General features: G+C 45.3%; 1 protein-coding gene across 2 annotated transcripts in view; it reads left to right on the top strand.

Moving 5' to 3' along the window:
- LOC118370462 (zinc finger protein 385C-like) overlaps window positions 1-20,469 on the top strand; it is a 254,826-nt gene that overhangs the window by 186,820 nt on the left and 47,537 nt on the right. The window lies entirely within an intron of this gene.

Here is a 20,469-nt window from a genome sequence, read left to right as displayed (position 1 = left end):
AGCAGATAGGCTTTTTTTCAACACTGTTGGTGTGTGTGTGTGTGTGTGTATGGGGGGGAGGGGGTGTCTGTATGTGTGCATGCGTGCATATTGTGTTCAAACATGCAGAGTGCCAAGTTTATTTAAGCGTGTGGCTGTTTTTTTAATGACATTCATGTGAGATTATCTCATGTATGTGTGTAGATCACGTAGACACACACACACACACACACACACACACACACACACACACACACACACACACACACACACAAGAAAAACAGGTGACTCAGGGCGGCTGAAACCTTGCTGGTTTCTTCTGCTTCTTGCAATTTTGAAGTGACATTTCTGTGATTACACATAATCATATGAGGACAGTGGAATAATGCAGTTGCGATTAAGTGGGACAAGGTAATCATCTCGCTCCCTCACTTCTGGTGTGTGTGTATGTGTGTGCGTGTGTGCGTGTGTGTGTGTGTGTGTGTGTGTGTGTGTGTGTGTGTGTGTGTGTGTGTGTGTGTGTGTGTGTGTGTGTGTGTGTGTGTGTGATTTCCCGTGCTTGCCTGTGTGTTGTGAAGGAGGTTGTCTAGGGAATTGATGAAGACTGTGGAGTTGGCGGGCACAGTAGATTATCCTTGGCTGTGTTTGACTCAGTAGCTGTGTAAACTAAGCCCTGTCCAACCTACAGGCTCCTGTCTCCTCTCTCCCACAGCTTTTTTTTATTAGATTCAATTAGGATCCCCATTAGCCGACGCCAGCCTCTAGCATGCATGGGGTCAGACACAAAAAGACATTACAGACTAAAATACTATTTCCATACATTTAAAAACATGACCGTAGACTTTACAGCTCGGTCCGATAGGGTATAGGCTTCTTGTTTCATTTTTTTTTTTTTTTAAAGGTCATGTTAATGTTTGCTTTGAGTAATTTGAGATGGGCGTTCCATGTGATCATGGCTCTGTATAATACTGTGCGTTACAATTGAATTTGGGGACTGTGAAGAGGCCCCTGGTAGCATGTCCTCGCTACCACAGCAAAGATATTGACAGGCAACCCCTCTTTTACGCTGCTACTCTCTGTTTATCATCTATGCATAGTCACTTTAACTATACAGTCATGTACATATTATCTCAATTAGCCAAACTAACCGGTGCCCCCACACATAGACTCTTACCGGTACCACCTGTATATAGCCTCGCTACTGTTATTTTCACTGTCATTTTACAGTTTTATTTCTTTACTTATCTATTGTTTACCTAATACCTATTTTTGTACTTAAAAATGGCACTGTTGGTTAGGGCTTGTAAGTAAGCATTTCACTGTAAGGTCTACAACTGTTGTATTCGTTGGACGTGACATAAACTTTGATTTGATTTCTTGGCATCTCCCCTGTTTCCTCATGGATGTCTCCTTTTTTCTCTGAGACATTGATTTCTAAGTAGCTTTTTTTCACCCTACAGTTCCTGGGTCAGTCTCAGTGTAGTGATTCTCATGGTGTCCTAAGTCCTTGGCCCCTGGATTAATGCATTACATTTACATTTACATTAAATTTAAGTCATTTAGCAGACGCTCTTATCCAGAGCGACTTACAAATTGGTGCATACACCTTATGACATCCAGTGGAACAGCCACTTGCATCTAAATCTTTTTTTTTTTTTTTTTGGGGGAGAAGGGGGGTGAGAAGGATTACTTACCCTTACTTACCCCTTGAAGAGGTGGGGTTTCAGGTGTCTCCGGAAGGTGGTGATTGACTCCGCTGTCCTGGCGTCGTGAGGGAGTTTGTTCCACCATTGTGTTGTGTTGTGTGCTGACAACCCTCCCCTCCCCTCCCAAGGCATAGTTGCACCTCTGTACCTGCAGTCCTAGGAGAACTTTCGGGAAACTGCGAGAGTTGTTGGACCCAGTGTAACACAAAAAAATCTCCCTCCCCCCGAATCACTATGTATTTTTTCCAGGGGCTGATAGAACTCAACGAGGGTGAAGTGTTGTACAATGTTGCATCTCTTCAACCTCTGTTGGTTTGACCCCAGCAGACAGCCAGACATTTACCCAGACAGAACATCTAACAAAGAGAGGTGTGAATTCATCAGTGAGGGGAGATTGTGATCACACAAACTTCAAGCTCCCCTCCCACTCCAAGCTCCCCTCCCATTCCAAGCTCCCCTCCCACTCCAAGCTCCCCTCCCACTCCAAGCTCCCCTCCCACTCCAAGCTCCCCTCCCAGCTCCCATCCCACTCCAAGCTCCCGTCCCACTCCAAGCTCCCGTCCCACTCCAAGCTCCCGTCCCACTCCAAGCTCCCTCCCACTCCAAGCTCCCCTCCCACTCCAAGCTCCCCTCCCACTCCAAGCTCCCCCCACTCCAAGCTCCCCTCCCACTCCAAGCGCCCCTCCCACTCCAAGGTCCCCTGACACTCCAAGCTCCCGTCCCACTCCAAGCTCCCCTCCCACTCCAAGCTCCCCTCCCACTCCAAGCACCCCTCCCACTCCAAGCTCCCCTCCCACTCCAAGCTCCCCTCCCACTCCAAGCTCCCATCCCACTCCAAGCTCCCGTCCCACTCCAAGCTCCCGTCCCACTCCAAGCTCCCCTCCCACTCCAAGCTCCCCTCCCACTCCAAGCTCCCCTCCCACTCCAAGCACCCCTCCTACCAGTTAAAATCAGCAGCTCATTATTACAATCACGGTTTGTTTGTTTAGCATAATCAAAATTGTGCCAAGCTGCTGTGGCTTTGACCCAGATCACACCTTAGAATATTGTGTTTGTGCTTGGAGACAGCTGGCTTAGTATCCGTCTCGACCCAGGCATCAGTCAGTTCAACCCATTGACCACCCCTCTCCCTCTCTTCAGATGAATCAACAGAGTGAGTCAGAGGTCATGACAGAGATAATAATTAGGGGTTGGGTTAAGACAAACAGAGAAGGAAACTCTGTAACAGAAAGAATTGTATTGCAAAAACAGGATGTTGACATTAGTAAATGTCGTGGTTGTGCTAGTCCTATAGACATTGTAGAGTGAACCTGGGCTTTATAGAGGTATCTCTTTCTGCGTGTGTGTGTGTGTGTGTGTGTGTGTGTGTGTGTGTGTGTGTGTGTGTGTGTGTGTGTGTGTGTGTGTGTGTGTGTGTGTGTGTGTGTGTGTGTCCAACCCCCAGCCATTTAGTCCAGTAGATTTACCCCTTAATCCTCTTTGTCTCGGGAGACCACCAGGCGGGGCCAGTCTGATCAGGTTTAGTCTGAATTAGGTGAAATTTACTGACATATGTTATCTAGGGGTCAAAGGTTATGGACGATTGGCTGGGCTGTGACACTCCAGTGTTATGTCATCTTCTTCATCAGACTGTATCTGTACCATGGTAGTGTGTGTCTTGTTCAAGGAGAACATACTGCCACATAGTTCCATGTCCTGTATCTGTCTGTAGGCTTTACCTCTGTTACAGTCCCCTAGGGAGTCACAGTCTAAGATTACACAGGATGAGGACTTAATCTACCGTGTGTGTGTGTGTCCCTCCCAATGACCCCCAAACTCATTCTCAATCTCTTTATTCCATCGTATTCCCTTGCTCCCCTGGTAGGTGGCACGATTTGACGCTTGCAAACACTTCAGTGGCTTTCAATTGGGATTTATGTCCCTTTGAAATCTGCAAAGGCCTCCGTGGCTGAACAGGAGAGAGGGAGAGTAGAGAGAGGGAGAGCGAGAGATGGAGCGTTTTGTAGTTGGTGTCTCAGCTCTGTGGTTCCACTCTCTACCTCTGGAACCGGAGGGGACAGCTCACTATATCATTCAGCTGTTTGTTTTTTTGTCAGACCCAGGAGTGGGCTGCCGAAGGGACAAAGTGTCTATCTACCTCCCCTACTGCCTGAAGGTGAATCCCATGCATCACTCGGAGCGTGTGTGTCTCCCACCCCCCCTCTCTCTCGCACTCCCTCGCTCTCTCTCTCTCTCCCTCACCCACTCTCTCCCTCTCCCCCTTTCTCTCTCTCTCTCTGTATTCATCTGAGAGTGTGTGGGCATGTGTGATGTGTGTGCGCGTGAGGTTTATTCCTCGGCTATCAGGTGTCGGGGACCATTGTTCAAGCTGACTGAACTGAACCAGACTGAATTCCTGTGATTCACTTTTCTACTCCAGCCGTGTTAAAGCAAACAAATCCAATGTGGTGTTCTATGTTTGACTAGACTTAAGAACCATTAGGCAGTCGGTTATTTCTGTCTCTTGTGTGTGTCTCGCTCTCTCGTTCTCTCACTCTTTTTCTTTTCCCACCCTCTTATCTCTCTGTTTTGCTACACTACATATCTGGTCCGCTGTGTCCTTTAAACAGATCCTAAAGTTATTCTCTGCGTTCTGTTGTTGATACAGACCGTGGCTGTACGGCTGATAGGAGTTAATGGAGTTCTTTGGTTTAATATAGAAGTGAGTGTTTATCAGTGGTCTCTGGGGCTTTGCTGAGGGGAAATGGGGAAATGTGTTTGAAATTCCTGGCGAGTCACACTGATCCGTGCCTCTGCTTTTCCTGCGCAGGCTCGTAAAAGCCAGGGGAAAGGTTACTGCAAATGTCGCTCAGTGTTGGGCTGGTGAGCCAGGCCCTCTCTCCCTTCTCTCCCCGTCCTGCACCCCATCTCCCCCGGTACATGGCCCTCTCTCCCTGCATTTTCCCCCTAGCCCAACCCTCATAGCCCTTCCTGAACCTGTGAGATGTCTGTTTCCTGTAAGATATCCATCCATAATATATTCCTCACTCACGGCATCATCTCCAAAGCCCTCTAACGGATCTACTAGGGTTTCATCCCCACTGCTTTTCACTGTCATATTACCTAGAAGAGAAACTGTTTCTCTTGCCTTTTTGATATTATTTTTCTCTTCAGGTTCTTTTAACCAAGCAGTGATGGTTAACCTAAAGCAGAAAACCCTTTACGGTGGGTTAATGTAGTGTTAGAGGGAGAGAGAGAGAGAGGTATCTGAGCAGGCGAATGAGAGGCATCAGGATGCCAGGAGGCTGTGTACTTTTCTGCTGCTCAAGTGATTGGGTATCTGTCCTTATCGCCACGCCGGCAGGTGGCTGAGGCCCTCTCTACTCCTTTTGAAAGGATGCACAATTACATAGCTGCTGCCGCGGCGACCACAGCTCGCCCATTACACCCCACACCATTCACAGCTCAGGAGTCCTGTTACGGCCCCCACTGCACCAAACATCTGCACAGACCCTGATAAGAATCCTGCTGCCCCTATGTCTGTCTGTCTGTCTCCCACTCCGAGACCAGGCAGGGGAAAGAAAGGCCCTAAACTGGAGTGGAAAAGCTGAGAAGGACTACAGGGTCTTTCATTGATTGCTTTTCAAATGTAATGGTTTATGTGTAGTCTTTATAGTGCGGCTCAAAACCATATGGGCATCTGAAGGCAGCCCGGGAAAGCTTTGGTCGGTGATTCTTCTGCCATGTGTGTGTGTGTGTGTGTGTGTGTGTGTGTGTGTGTGTGTGTGTGTGTGTGTGTGTGTGTGTGTGTGTGTGTGTGTGTGTGTGTGTGTGTGTGTGTGTGTGTGTGCGTGTGCGCGTGCGCGTGTGCGTGCGTGTGCGTGCGTGCGTGTGCACGCGCATGCATGTTGTTTGGCTGTATAAGTCTATAAAGCAAGACGACGGTCCAGCCTAGCCTGGGTGTGTGCACTCTGTTGTAATGTCTCACATGTACAATCCTCCTTCTGTGTCATTGCCTATCTTTGTAATTACACACGAGGAGTGAGAGGAGAGGTAGCCATGCCAGCGCTTTGAGAAAGGGGAGAAAAGACAACAAAGATCAGAAAGCCTCCTCACAAAGACATGCCAATTTGCAGCTTGCAGCTGTTTCTCTTCTGAGAGCGAGCATGTGGATGGCCTGTTTTCTCTCCCCTCATCCAGACAGCTAGGGATTGTTTCTAGGACATCTCTCGCTAGCCGGGGCTGGCTGCTGATTGGGGGGCTGGTGTTTTGGCAGGGGGCGAGGATGACACTTCTGTTGTCTTCACTTCTACATTGTCTTTCTGTCAGCTGGGCTGAGTGATGTTGTTATGAGCCATGAACAGGTGTTCAGACACCAACGTGATAAGGGAGAAGCGTAGAAATAGAGAGAGACAGAAGATGTCTACACAACCAACCTCCACTGCTGGGCTGTCAGCTGTCCTGTGTCAAGACAGGCTTTACTGTAGTGTGGAAGAAACCGGTTCGCTCAGGAACTGATAGCATATGTGTAATTATGTGTTTGACATTGAATTGTGTCCGCTGTGTGTGTGCATCTGTGTTGTTGTTTGTTTCCTGGCTCGGGCCCTCCATTTGTCCAAGCCATACTCTCACCTTTGTTCAGCTGCATATGCTGTTGGAGGTGAAACCAAAATGAGCCTCATCAATCTATCTGGCGTCCATAAGGCACGGCACTGCTCGTTTCAAATTAAGTCCCCCAGATGTGCTTCTGTAGATTAATCTCAGCGCTCACGAGCAATTATTCTGCCAGCGACGCTGAGGCATGAGGCATTTTTGAAACAATTAGAGCCCAGTTCGGTCAAAATGAGCTCGTTCATTTTCCAACCTCCGTCGGTGATTGCGAGGGAAGGCATTTTAAAGAGCTGTAGTCACATAATTTGTTCCCTACCGCCGCAGCATGTCCTTCAAGCGACCTATTGGGTAAATACACGAGGTGTGACCAGACAAGACACTTGACACGGTTTACAGTTGATGCGGCTGGTATTTATTTACCTGTAGTTGTTTCAGGTTTCAGTTTGGACACTGATGGCTGAGGTTTAGCTGTGGACATTTTGATGTTTTTTTTATTTAACTGTCAACTAACCATCCAACTGCTGCAATGAATTGCTTGGCAAACAAACTGGAATTTTAATTGACAAAAAGTCTAGATTCTGGAATATTTTAGAAGTGATTTTAGACTGAATTTTAGTCAATAGGCTATCATCAACGCTCCTCATAAATATGTAGGACATGTCGTAATGTGGTGGCAGAATGTCGAGTTTTCCACAACAGTACTGTGCTGGTTGATTGTTCCCAGGGTTATACTGTAGTAAGTCTGTAGGAATACAGTAAGCCTCCTTCCATCTCCTAGTACCGCATTGGGCCCAGTTAAAGGAACCTTCAGAGCAGTACTAAGGCCACAGTAGGCTACGTGAAGAGAACAATGCCCGGTGTCTCTGGCTTGCCTTGCCTTGCTAGCTTCATGTAGAGTTGAAAAAGTGAAGAAAACCCCACTCAGCCTGCAGCTAGGACTTAACAAGAACAAAGCTTTGCCTTTTTATAGCAAGTACAGGTTTCCATTAAGACTTATAATTGGCCGTAGATGTACGCCTAAGAGAGGAATTCAAATTGAGTGTTAAACGGAAAGGGGGAAAACAAAGAGCCTGGAAATGGGGTGAGGTTTAAGAAGAGAGTGAAAATAGAGAGGCAAATAGGCATGGAGACTAATCAGTGAGTAATTTCATGACAAAGGCAAGGTATCGGTGCCTTCGGGTTCTTTCAGGAAGATGCAACCTTTCTGGAACAAACAGCAGAAGCCACGACAGCAACAAACAGTGTTTGCTATGTCATCCTATGCCATCTAAGCTATACAAATGCCTATCTATTGTAAGTTATACAGTAGATAGGTATTTGTGCTTCTTAGCTTCTGTCCCATTTCCTGTGATTCATTACCAGAAGGTCATATAACCCATCTAAATAAACACTTTGAATATGCGTTCTTCTCGCACGCAGAATGCTATGGCAATGTGTGTAATTGTTCATTCATTTTGAAGTACTTTTCTCCCGTTTGTTTCCTTAGTGTTCTGAGATCACTTGCAAAGAATGGCACAGAGATTGGACTTAGTCATTATTGCCTTGTTCATTTCCTTTGATGTCTGAAGTCTTATGTGTGTTCATGTGTGCGCGTGTGTGTGTTAGTTCATGGGTTGACTTATAAACCACAGTCCCTACGGTTATATCCGCGGAGCGGACGGGTTAAGGGTCATTAAATATTGTGTGGCTATAGGACGGCTGGGTGGCGGGCAGTTTGAATAAAGTGAAAACAATATCTTAAAGAATCCATAAATGTATCATTCCTGTGCAGTTGATATCTATAGGCTACATAGAGGTTTTTCTTTAATCATTTTATGCTATCATGCATTAGTGCATTAGCCTAGGGGTCTAACGGTACTCGATCCTAATAGCCTACACGTCAATCGCCAAATGCTTTTGGGAACAGGCAAAAAAAAGACGGGACTTCAAATAGTGGTATGGAATGTCAAGGGAACTGTAGCCTACTGTTCAGATGGGTTCAACGGAAACTGAAATCTGGACACTGACTCTGTCCATAACCTCTCACATAGCCTTTAAAATGAACTCCTGAAGAATTAAGCATTTCTTGCAGTTAAATGACACACCAAATGAAGGCAACATTTTGACTAAATATGATTTCTTTCTTTCAGCCTCTTAAAGAGAATGTGAATGCTCAGTTAGATGCCATCTGTCGAGGTGCTGTCTTTATCAGCGTCATAAAATCTGATAGTGTTTCAACCACATGAAATAGGCATTCAAGCCGGACTGAAATCATATCGGAATGTCGTGTTCACAGCTTTCTACTTCCTTACAACCGGTCATCTACATTTTGCACAGAAAACCATTTTGCCCAGACCCTAAACGTATTTGCTCTGTGAAAGATGACAGAGAGAACTTTACAGAACTTTGTTCATTCTATCGATTTATGTATCTAACTATAGAAAAGTTGACTAACAAATAGCTGTAACAGGTTTCTTCCTCCTCTGAGGAGGAGTAGTAGGAAGGATCGGAGGACCACAATGCAGCGGGGTATTTATCCATAATGGGATTGAATGGAAAATGAATACAAAATCCAAAAGAACAAGAGACTCAAAATGAAAACCCGAAACAGTCCCGAATGGTGCAAACACTGAAACGGAAAAAGAATCACCCACATCTCTAAGGTGCAACCAGGCTACCTAAGTATGGTTCTCAATCGGGGACAACGATTGACAGCTGCCTCTGATTGAGAACCATACCAGGCCAAACACAGAAATCCCAAATTATAGAAAAAAGAACATAGACTGCCCACCCAACTCACGCCCTGACCATACTAAAACAAAGACAAAACAAAGGAACTAAGGTCAGAACGTGACAATAGCCAACCAAAATGTTGGAAATTATAAGCAGAAACATATCTAAATCAGGCCCCAAAATGTAAAAAACACTTTATTACTTTATTACATATAGTTGGGCGGTTATTAGCAATTGCGGGTGTTCGCGGGTGGACAACTAGCTGACCCGTGCACCACTAGTGTGTGTGTGTGACTTCACTCTCTTTCTCTCTTTCTCACTTCTCTCTCATCAGTGTAGTGATATACAGTGCCTCGCAAAAGTATTCATCCCCCTTGGCCTTTTTCCTATTTTGTTGCATTACAACCTGGAATTTAAATGGATTTTTATGTTGATTTCATGTAATGGTCAATAATCCAAATTGTTGAAGTGAAAAAAAAAAAAAACTTTCAAAACATGTAATACGGAAAAGGGGTGCATGCATATGTATTCACCCCCTTTGCTATGAAGCCCCTAAATAAGATCTGGTGCAACCAATTACCTTCAGAGGTCACATAATTTGTTAGATTGCACACAGGTGGACTTTATTTAAGTGTCACATGACCTGTCACATAATCTCAGTATACATACACCTGTTCTGAAAGGCCCCAGAGTCTGCAACACCACTGAGCAAAGGGCACCACCAAGCAAGCGGCAGCATGAAGACCAAGGAGCTCTCCAAACAGGTCAGGGACAAAGTTCTGGAGAAGTACAGATCAGGGTTGGGTTATAAAAAAGTAGCCGAAACTTTAAATATCCCACGGAGCACCATTACATCCATTATTAAAAAATGGAAAGAATATGGCACCACAACAAACCTGCCAAGAGAGGGCCGCCCACAAAAGAGTGCCGCCCACCAAAACTCACAGACCAGGCAAGGAGGGCATTAATCAGAGAGGCAACAAAGAGACAGCGGAGATTGGAGCATCTGTCCATAGGACCACTTTAAGCCAAACACTCCACAGGGCTGGGCTTTACGGAAGAGTGGCCAGAAAAAAAAGCCATTGCTTAAAGAAAAAAATAAGCAAGCACGTTTGGTGTTCACCAAAAGGCATGTGGAGACTCCCCAAACATATGGAAGAAGGTACTCTGGTCAGATGAGACTAAAATTGAGATTCATCAAGGAAAATGTTATGTCTGGCACAAACCAAACACCTCTCATCACCCCGAGAACATCATCCGCACAGTAAAGCATGGTGGTGGCAGCATCATGCTGTAGGGATGTTTTTAATTGTCAGGGACTGGGAAACTGGTCCGAATTGAGTTTCGCTGTACACCAGCGAAACCCATCCAATTTGAAGGAGCTGGAGCAGTTCTGCCTTGAAGAATGGGCAAGAATCCCAGTGGCTAGATGTGCCAAGCTTATAGAGACATACCCCAAGATACTTGCAGCTGCAAAAGGTGTCTCTACAAAGTATTGACTTTGGGGGGGTGAATAATTATGCACGCTCAAGTTCAGTTTTTCTCTTGTTTGTTTCACAATAAAAAATATTTTGCATCTTCAAAGTGGTAGGCATGTTGTGTAAATCAAATGATATACTTTCGAACGCCACTGTATTTAGCAAGCAACCTCTTGCTCATTCTTATTTTCACCAACCTCAAATCCTACTCGTCCTCCAATCGAGGACCCTCGGCTGGACAACCGTGGCTAATCAGTCTATAATGGAGATGTCACCGTTGGCATGACGGCAGAGTGATGGTCGGCCGCTCAGCCTGAAATGTATTCATGTAAAAAAACATTAAGTAGTTAATGCCACTTCCACAAATGACTCAATTTGCTGAGGAAATGAACCTAATCTGAGCTCCTGTCAATCCTACAGAGATTCCCAATCCCTGGGCCTGGGAGTGTAGCCCATCTGTACGAGTGAGTTCCTATCCATTAAATGTGTGTGATGGGCTCCTGCTAAACATAATCCATCATCAAGTAGTAGACTCTGTGAAACTCGTTTTGACACACCAATAATGTGTGCAATGTATGATGGTAATGATGGTTAGGTAATGATGATATAAGCTATACGCTAACCACTTCCTTTATGAATGTTAAAGCTGTGTATGCAGATTACCTCTGACTTAGAGGACCTTTTAAAGGTGTTACGCATAGGATTTGATAGAATTTTTGCATTGTCATTTCAGAAAATGTACATAATATTATACCAGCTTCTAACAGCTTGTAAAAACAATATATTTTGTTATTGAAAATATATTTAACAGCGATTTAGATGGTATAATAATTCCATACACTGTTCAGTGCTTGTTTTCTCACACAAACTGAAATTTAGCGAATAGTGTAGAATTTTTGCAACCAGGAAATGACAGACTAGATAACCTAGCCACCAAGTCAACAACAGATGTTACTCCTGCTTGAGATATCAAGTCGAATATCACAGCCAATCACACTGGCAGGCAAGTAATACTGTGAAACACGATCATTCCACTATTAGCACCAGATATGGACATTTTCTGAAATGAAAATGCTAATTAAAAAAAGAAATCCTATGTGTAGTACCTTCAAGAAGCACCACTATTTTAGACCTATAAGCATCTGCTCCTGCCTGGAGGTAGGGCCCATCACTATCTCTCAAAAAGGAGGAGAGCAGATAAGAAACTGCAGGCATACTTACTTAAAATTATTGCCCTCAAAAAAGGAAAGAAAACATTTATTTTTCTGAGGTTGTTTTTCTGTTTATCGACATGCTGAAATTTCTTGTACAGCTGCCTCTACAGAGCTATAAGCCAGCCGTGGGCGCCATTCTGCATAGATTAATGCATTTGATATGTCCTCCTTCTCCTATTTTCCTTCTCCTGGTTTAGTGCTAGAAATCATAACTGTCTCCTCTCCGTGGCTGGGGCTCTGCTCTCCCCTCACGGAGCTGTGCAGGGGGGAGCTGGGCAATTTGTTTCTGGATGGCTCCAGGCTTATCGGCTCTGCTCGACAGATGGCCCGCGTGCCTGCCTTCTCTCCTCTCCTCAGGTTCGGGTTGGGGGTAGACACGCGCTGCTCTTTTTGTTGCGCCTGACAAAGCTCATTACAGGTGCTCCCAGGGAGAGACGACGTCTCCACGAGGACCCGTTACCCCCGCCGAACCCCGCGCCGCCGCTCTCTCTCGCCGTGGAGTGCCGCCGACCCGTAGCCAAAAACCCATTTGGGAGTTTCAGTATGGTTGAGTGATACTGGACTCACGTTCTCAAGGCTCACAGGTTACAGACACATAGGGAGAGAAGGCCTAGTCTACAACAACACAACACCACTGAACAACTGGCTTATATGATGAAGAGGATACTGAGGATTTCTACAAAGTAAAAGCCACTGTCATGCCCTGATCTGTTTCACCTGTTCCTGTGATTGTCTCCACCCCCTCCAGGTGTCGCATATTTTCCCTAGTGTATTTATCCATGCGTTTCCGGTCTCTCTGCCAGTTCATCTTGTATGTTTAGTCAAGTCAACCAGCGTGTTTTTTCCGTACTCCTTTTCTGTTCTCTTTTTACAGTGCTCCCGGTTCTGACCACTGCCTGACTCTGGACCACTTTCCCACCTGCCTGATCATCCTGCCTGCGCTGACCTTGATTCTGCCTGCCCTTCAGTACCAATTGGACTCTGATCTGCTTTTGACCTTCTTGCCTGTCCACGACCATTCTCTTGCCTACCCCTTTGGATTAATAAACATTGTAAGACTCCAACCATCTGCCTCTTGTTTCTGCATCTGGGTCTCGCCTTGATCGCCGCATTTAACGAAGACGTTAACTGTAGGAAATAGTATATATATTATTTAACCTTTTATTTAACTAGGCAAGTCAGTTGAGAACAAATTCTTATTTACAATGACGGCCGACATGGTAAGCTTCATATAGGCTATTCTTTCATCTTAACGATATTTCCATCAATACATGTTCAATCAACGGCTTAGCGAAACATGAACTGACTATATCTCTGGGTCGTGTTTGAAGAGACCCGCCAGCGTTTCTCCTCATAATTGAATTTAAGCTATAACCTTGTGGTTAGTCAATAGCAGCAACACAAGCAGAAGCTGATGTTTGTGTGATAACGCCAACATGGCAGAGGGGTAGCGTCACAGGCCAGGGGCTGATATTGATCCCATTTTAAACTGCTGTCTCACTTAATCTTTTATTCATTGGCTTTGGTTCATTTACTTATGCACCTTAAAACATGGAGTAATGCTGAGCAGCCCGAGGCGTTGTTTCACTCGGATTCTCCACTCTTCTGCTCTCATCATCCCTTCTGCTCAGGGCTTCTCAGATTCTCAGATAGGGAAGATTGTAATGGGATGAAGACAGTGTGATGTCTATTTATAAAGCATAGCATCATGCCACAACAGATGGGAATCTGTCTGTACAGGCTGACAGTAATTGGTGTTGGGGGATAAAGTATGTCTTTAAACACTGTGACACTAAGGCTTTGTTCATCCTGTCTTTCTTGGGGTTTCTTATGAGGACCATGACCACGGTGGGTCACTCTTTATTAGGATAGATACTCTACAGATCAGGTCATATTGTTATTGTGAACTGGAAATGTCTAGGAGCAACAATGGCTCAGCCGCGAAGTGGTAGTCCACACAAGCTCACAGAACGGGATCGCCGAGGGCTGAAGAGCGTAGCGCGTAAAAATCGTCTGTCCTCGGTTGCAACACTCCCTACCTAGTTCCAAGCTGCCTCTGGAAGCATCATCAGCACAATAACTGTTTGTCGGGAGCTTTGTGAAATGGATTTCAATGGCCCGAGCAGCCGCACACAAGCCTTAGCTCATCATGCGCAATGCCAAGGAGTAGTGTAAAGCTTGCCGCCATTAAACTCTGGAGCAGTGGAAACGCGTTCTCTGGAGTGATGAATCACTTTGGACGAATCTGGGTTTGGCGGATGCCAGGAAAACGCTACCTGCCCGAATGCATAGTGACCAATTTAAAGTTTGGTGGAGGAGGAATAATGGTCTGGGGCTGTTTTTCATGGTTCGGGCTAGGCCCCTTAGTTCCAGTGAAGGGAAATCTTAACGCTACAGCATACAATGACATTCTACACGATTCTGTGCTTCCAACTGTGCGGCAACAGTTTGGGGAAGGACCTTTCCTGTTTTAGCATGACAATTCCCCCATTGCTCAAAGCGAGATCCATACAGAAATGGTTTGTCGATCGTTGTGGAAGAACTTGACTGGCCTGCACAGAACCCTGACCTCAACCCCATCAAACACCTTTGGGATGAATTGGAATGCTGCCAGGCCTAATCGCCCAATATCAGTCCCCAATCTCACAAATGCTGTTGTGGCTGAATGGAAGTAAATCCTTGCAGCAATGGTCCAACATCTAGTAGAAAGCCTTCTCAGAAGAGTGGAGGCTGTTATAGCAGCAAAGGGGGGACCAACTCCATATTAATGAGATGGTCGACGAGCATGTGTCCACATACTTTTGACTGTGTAGTGTATCTGTTGCTCCAGAGTGGCGCAGCGGTCTAAGGCACTGCATCTCAGTGCTAGTGGCGTCATTATAGACAACCTGGTTCGATTCCAGGCTGTATCACAGCTGGCTGTGATTGGGAGTCCCATAGGGTGGCGAACAATTGGCCCAGCGTCGTCTGGGTTTGGCCGGTGTAGGTCGTCATTGTAAATAAGAATTTGTTCTTAACTGACTTGCCTGGTTAAATAAAATAAGTACAAACAAAATTAGCAACTGCTTGCTAAGGTTAGGGTTAGGATAACGATTAAGGTTAGGGTTAGTGCCCAGGGTTAGGGATAATAAATAGTTAGTTAGTTGAAATGTTACTGATAGTGTATAGATAGCCTGTAGAGCAGGGATCATCACCTAGATTCAGCCGCGGGATGATTATTTTCTTGAGCGGATGATCAGAGGGCCGGTATCTAATTACAAATAACTTGTAGACTGCAAATTGACCGCAAGAAGCCCAACAGATATATTTGACTAAAATATAATAATTCAAACCTCTGCGTACATTTTATATAAGATCACATATACAGTATCTCTCTATTATGCGTGAGAATACTTTGGAACAGATATCCAAAATTGTAATCACTGGGACCTGATTGTATGATGTTTTTACAGTCTTTTATGTCTGACAATAAAAATTCAAAATGCTTACATTTTTTAATCAGAAAACTTGGGGGGGGGGGGGCAAATAAAATGCCACAGGGGCCAAATCCGGCCTCCGGCCTGCCATTTGGGGAACCCTGCTGTAAAGCGTCTACAGATGGACTATCCAAATAAAGTGTTAATCTATGGTGCAGGGGCTGGTTGAGTTTCAACTTTTACAACCCAATGGTTAGGATTTGGCACTCTCGTCGCCACGGCCCGGGTTCGATTCCCGGTCAGGGAGCTACTCCTTGGGCATCTGAGTGGCTCAGCGGTCTAAGGCACTGCATCTCAGTGCTAGAGCCGTCACTACAGACCCTGGTTCGATCCCGGGCTGTATAACAACGGGCCGTGATCAGGAGTCCCATAGGGTGGTGCACAATTGGCCCAGCGTTGTCTGGGTTAGGGGAGGGTTTGGCTGGGTTAGGGGAGGGTTTGGCTGGGTTAGAGGAGGGTTTGGCTGGGGTAGGGGAGGGTTTGGCTGGGGTAGGCTGTCATTGTAAAATAAGAATTTGTTCTTAACTGACTTGCCTGGTTAAAATAAAAAATGTATAAAATATAAAATCCCCACCTTGCCCAACATTTGTTGCATCCTACTGTACACTCCAGGCTCTGATCAGGCCCTACACCCAAACAAGGGCACTGCGTTCATCCACCTCTGGCCTGCTCGCCTCCCTACCACTGAGGAAGTAGAGTTCCCGCTCAGCCCAGTCAAAACTGTTCGCTGCTCTGGCCCCCCAATGGTGGAACAAACTCCCTCACGACGCCAGGACAGAGGAGTCAATCACCACCTTCCGGAGACACCTGAAACCCCACCTCTTTAAGGAATACCTAGGATAGGATAAGTAATCCTTCTCACCCCCCCCCCCTAAAAGATTTAGATGCACTATTGTAAAGTGGCTGTTCCACTGGATGTCATAAGGTGAATGCACCAATTTGTAAGTCGCTCTGGATAAGAGCGTCTGCTAAATGACTTAAATGTAATGTAAATGTACACTCTTCTCCTTCATTGAAGGGCACTCCTACTGTGCCAGTCCCACCCTCACCTCAACATATTCCTTTAGGAAGCATCAAAAGCAGCCTGAGTGGCAGACGGACAGTGTTAGTGGAGTTCATATTCACACAGATGACTATCTGACTTTGAACATTTCCTCTCAAAGACCCTGAAACAGGGAAGGGTGTGTTTTCCTCCCTCCTGAGTGTACCCTATTTTCCAATGGCAGGTCAAACTGTGCCTAGCCATGTGTTAAATCAGGTCGCATGGATGCTTCTGTCACCTCCCACTAGCAGAAGAAAGAGTTTTTGGAGATAGAAGGTGAAAGGAGGACAGAACGAAGCAGGGGGAAGTAGTTTTCAACAACCAATTACCTCACTGGTTTCCTGGAGAAAATGCACTAACCTAGTTTGGTTGGTGGAAGTGGTTGTGTATGTGTGTTTCTCCTTGTTGAAGAACAGGAAATGTGCTCTTTATCTGCAGTTCAGTTGTCTATCTTGTGGTGTTTCAGGGTCCCTTCCAGCTTTGACACTAAACAGGGAGTGTCACTTAACAAAGTAGTGAGAAAATGTAGTTCTGTTAACAACGGACAATCACACACTTGATTAAACAGCCATTTCTGAGAGGGAGGTGAGGACGGGAGATCAGTTCTGCACAAATAAACTCTGCAGTGCTGTCACATAAGCCATAAACCCCTCACACACACACACACACACACACACACACACACACGCACACGCACACGCACACGCACACGCACACGCACACGCACACGCACACACATGCACACAGTCATAGACAAAATATACAAATAGTTATAACACACATACACACACAACACATACAGTTATACACTTAATGATACATACACTGTCTGCACTACCAACACAACACAAGTGACCCAGAAAAATAAGAGAAAAATACATTCCAAACAGCTTTAAAAGAGGGAGGGAACAGTCTGTTCAATACTCTCTGACAGCACAGCAGCATGGAGAGATTCTCTTTGACTCTAAAGGGATTTCAGATTGCGTGTCATTTAAAAAAAAATGTTTTTAATTTGACCTTTATTTAACCAGGTAAGTCAGTTAAGAACACATTCTTATTTTCAATGACGGCCTGGGAACAGTGGGTTACCTGCCTGTTCAGGGGTAGAATGACAGATTTGTACCTTGTCAACTCGGGGGTTTGAACTCGCAACCTTCCGGTTACTAGTCCAACGCTCTATAACCACTAGGCTTCCCTGCGTGTCAATCAGGGGGTTTACACACCATGTGTACTCTCCTTGTGTTCTTCTGCATCAGACACAAACAGACTAAACTCCCAGCCTTCCTCTGTCTGACTTCACTGTAATAGAATATTATGAGTGAGATCATTAACTCAGCATCGTTAAAAGAAACAAATATACTTCTGTTAATTTCATGCAGGAAAAGAGAATCAATTGTCCAGAACACTGAGCTATTATATCCTTCATTATCCATGGACCATGCGCTGTTCCATCTAATCAACTTCAGATCACATTTTAAACTCAGGTTTTCATTATGCTTGAAGGAGAGTATGGACAGTGAGAGGGAGAAATGGAGAGAGAAATTGAGAAATAGAGAGAGAAATGGAGAGATGGAGAGAGGGATAGAGAGAGCGTCGATGGGAGTCTTTAATTAAAGCTGATTATGCTTAATGTTCTCCGTCCATGCAGTAATGACTCCCGTGGTAGTCCTCACACAACCTCGGGATCAAGCGGAAGTTAATTGGCTGTTAAGACTCCCTTTCTTTCCCTCTCAGTCCACCCCCCTCTTTCTCTCCTTCAGAGGAATCGGAACGAATGACCGCTGGTGGCTTTTCGGTATTTTAATTGCTCCTATGGCTATAAGCTATGAGAACATCTCCAAACTGTCTCACTGGGCTCAGAGCCACTTTCACATACAATACAGTACATGGGCTAATCTTAGGTATTTTATGGCTTCTAACGGTTGCATCCCAGATGGCACACTCTTCCCTATTTAGTGCACTTTTGACTAGAATACTACCTTGTCACATCCTGTCCTATCAGTGCATGGTCTCAGGCAGGCTGTGGCTGCCTATTAGGGGTTCAGGGGGGACAGAGCCTAGCATGAGCAACAGCCTTGTGACTGACTGGGACGGTGCATGTCACTGCTCGTCCCTTAGTGTGCACATTTGGTAAGCTATGATGAAGAGCTCCGTCAGGGGTTGTGTAAGAGGAGCATCTCAAGAGAACACACACACAGACGGCGGGGGTAGTGGTGGGGATGTTTGGAGTTATAAAACAATAATTGTATTATCTTATTAGCATAAAACGAACTGGGCTCGCACTCTTACTGTGATACTGGCCCTTCACTAAAGGAGCATGTTTTCTCCCTTTAATGGAATCCATGGACAAAGCACCGGGCCTACATTCCTACATTAGTTCCATTTACCCAGCTGGATATGACAGTTTATCTGACAGAATACAGGACATTACTCAGCAGTCAATAGCACTGAAGCATTTTAAACCTGAGTTAGTGTCAGCGGTGTATTCATGTGGCTGTGATTGTCCTTGGGGCTTTTGGCAATCAGTCTAGAGCCCATGTCTTTCACCACAGTGACTAGTCTCAGTGACAAAGCCATAAACAAAAGACACATCCAGCTCAGGATCTGAATGAATTTCTCTTCCCTCTCCTACAGTACAATACAGGACAGTCATGTCATGTTATGTCCTTTATGTCCTATGTGGCTCGAGGACTTCCTGTCAACCTTGCTGAAGGACACAGCAGCAGCAGTGATATCCATAGGGCATTATTCCACCCCTGCCAACCTCAGGTCTCTCTGTCCACTCCACCACATGGAGGTCCTCTACTGTCATCTTTGTGTTGTCCTGCAGCCCCCTGAGATATATATATATATATATGAGAGAAGCCTGTAATTTTCATCATAGGTACACTTCAACTATGACAGACAAAATGAGAAAAGAAAATCCAGAAAATCACATTGTAGGATTTTTTATGAATTTATTTGCAAATTATGGTGGATAATAAGTATTTGGTCAATAACAAAAGTTTATCTCAATACTTTGTTATTTACCCTTTGTCGGCAATGACAGAGGTCAAACGTCTTCTGTAAGTCTTCACAAGGTTTTCACACACTGTTGCTGGTATTTTGGCCCATTCCTCCATGCAGATCTCCTCTAGAGCAGTGATGTTTTGGGGCTGTTGCTGGGCAACACAGACTTTCAACTCCCTACAAAGATTTTCTATGGGGTTGAGATCTGGAGACTGGCCCGGCCACTCCAGGACAGCCCTCGGGGCAGGTCGGGAAGCCTCAGGTTCTCTTGGCAACAAGACCATCAGGAGCTTCCAGGATGACTCGGAGGCAAGGTGGGAACCCTGGGCGTGTGATCGAAATCCGAAATTCCTCTCCCTCCGTTGTTCCCGTAATTGCCCATCGATACGGATGGTCAAAGCAATGACGGAATCCGGAGATAACTCCTTGGCTGCAAGCTCGTCCTTGACCTCCTCCGAGACGCTGTGCAGGAGCATATCAAACAGTGCCTCTTGATTCCAAGCACTTACGGAAATCCACCACATAATCAGCTACACTGAGGGAGTCCTGCCAAAGCTGGATTAGCTTAGTTGCAGCGACGAGACAAGATTGTAATTGGATCTCAATTGGATATCATGAAATTGGGGGGGGTAACTTTTTTTATTTTTTTATTAAAAAAATAAACCACAGTCTCAATGTGGAAATAATGTTCTTAATGTAATCACAAAACGTTTTTATGAACATCATGCTGTGCCTGATGATGGTAGATGTGTTGAGTCATGTGTTAAGACGATATGTGTTGTTGTGATGGTCAGTGGAGGAAGAGGATTGTGGATTAAGTTCTAGAGACAGTCAGCACTGTAAGCAGAGTCCTCTTCCAGTCCTCTTCGGTTTTAACACGGAAGTCTTGTTGTCTGGACAGCCACTGATGCATAAACACATCAGAGCCTGCACACAGGCATGTCTTTGGACAGACAACACACACACACACTCATTACACACCACATTAAATGAGAATGACGCAATGTGATAGAAGGAGGATAGCTGTGGCTTCAGGGCCGAATCAGCCTACCCCTCCTCCCTAACACATGTCCACACACACACACACACACACATTTTATTTCCTCCTTCCCTTCTGTTGTATGTATGATGTGTTTGTTTTTTGTGTACCTTTACACCTTAATATAGATTTCAGTGGCGTACACCTAGTGCATTCCCATAGGCTTTGAGAATGTGTGTGTGTGCATGCATCCAGGTGTGTGTGTATGTTTATTCCCTCTGTGT

The sequence above is a fragment of the Oncorhynchus keta genome, chromosome 5, assembly GCF_023373465.1.
Source record: "Oncorhynchus keta strain PuntledgeMale-10-30-2019 chromosome 5, Oket_V2, whole genome shotgun sequence".
Taxonomy (NCBI): domain Eukaryota; kingdom Metazoa; phylum Chordata; class Actinopteri; order Salmoniformes; family Salmonidae; genus Oncorhynchus; species Oncorhynchus keta.
The sequence above is the reverse complement of the archived record's forward strand: the minus strand, read 5'-3'. Positions and strand labels throughout refer to the sequence as shown.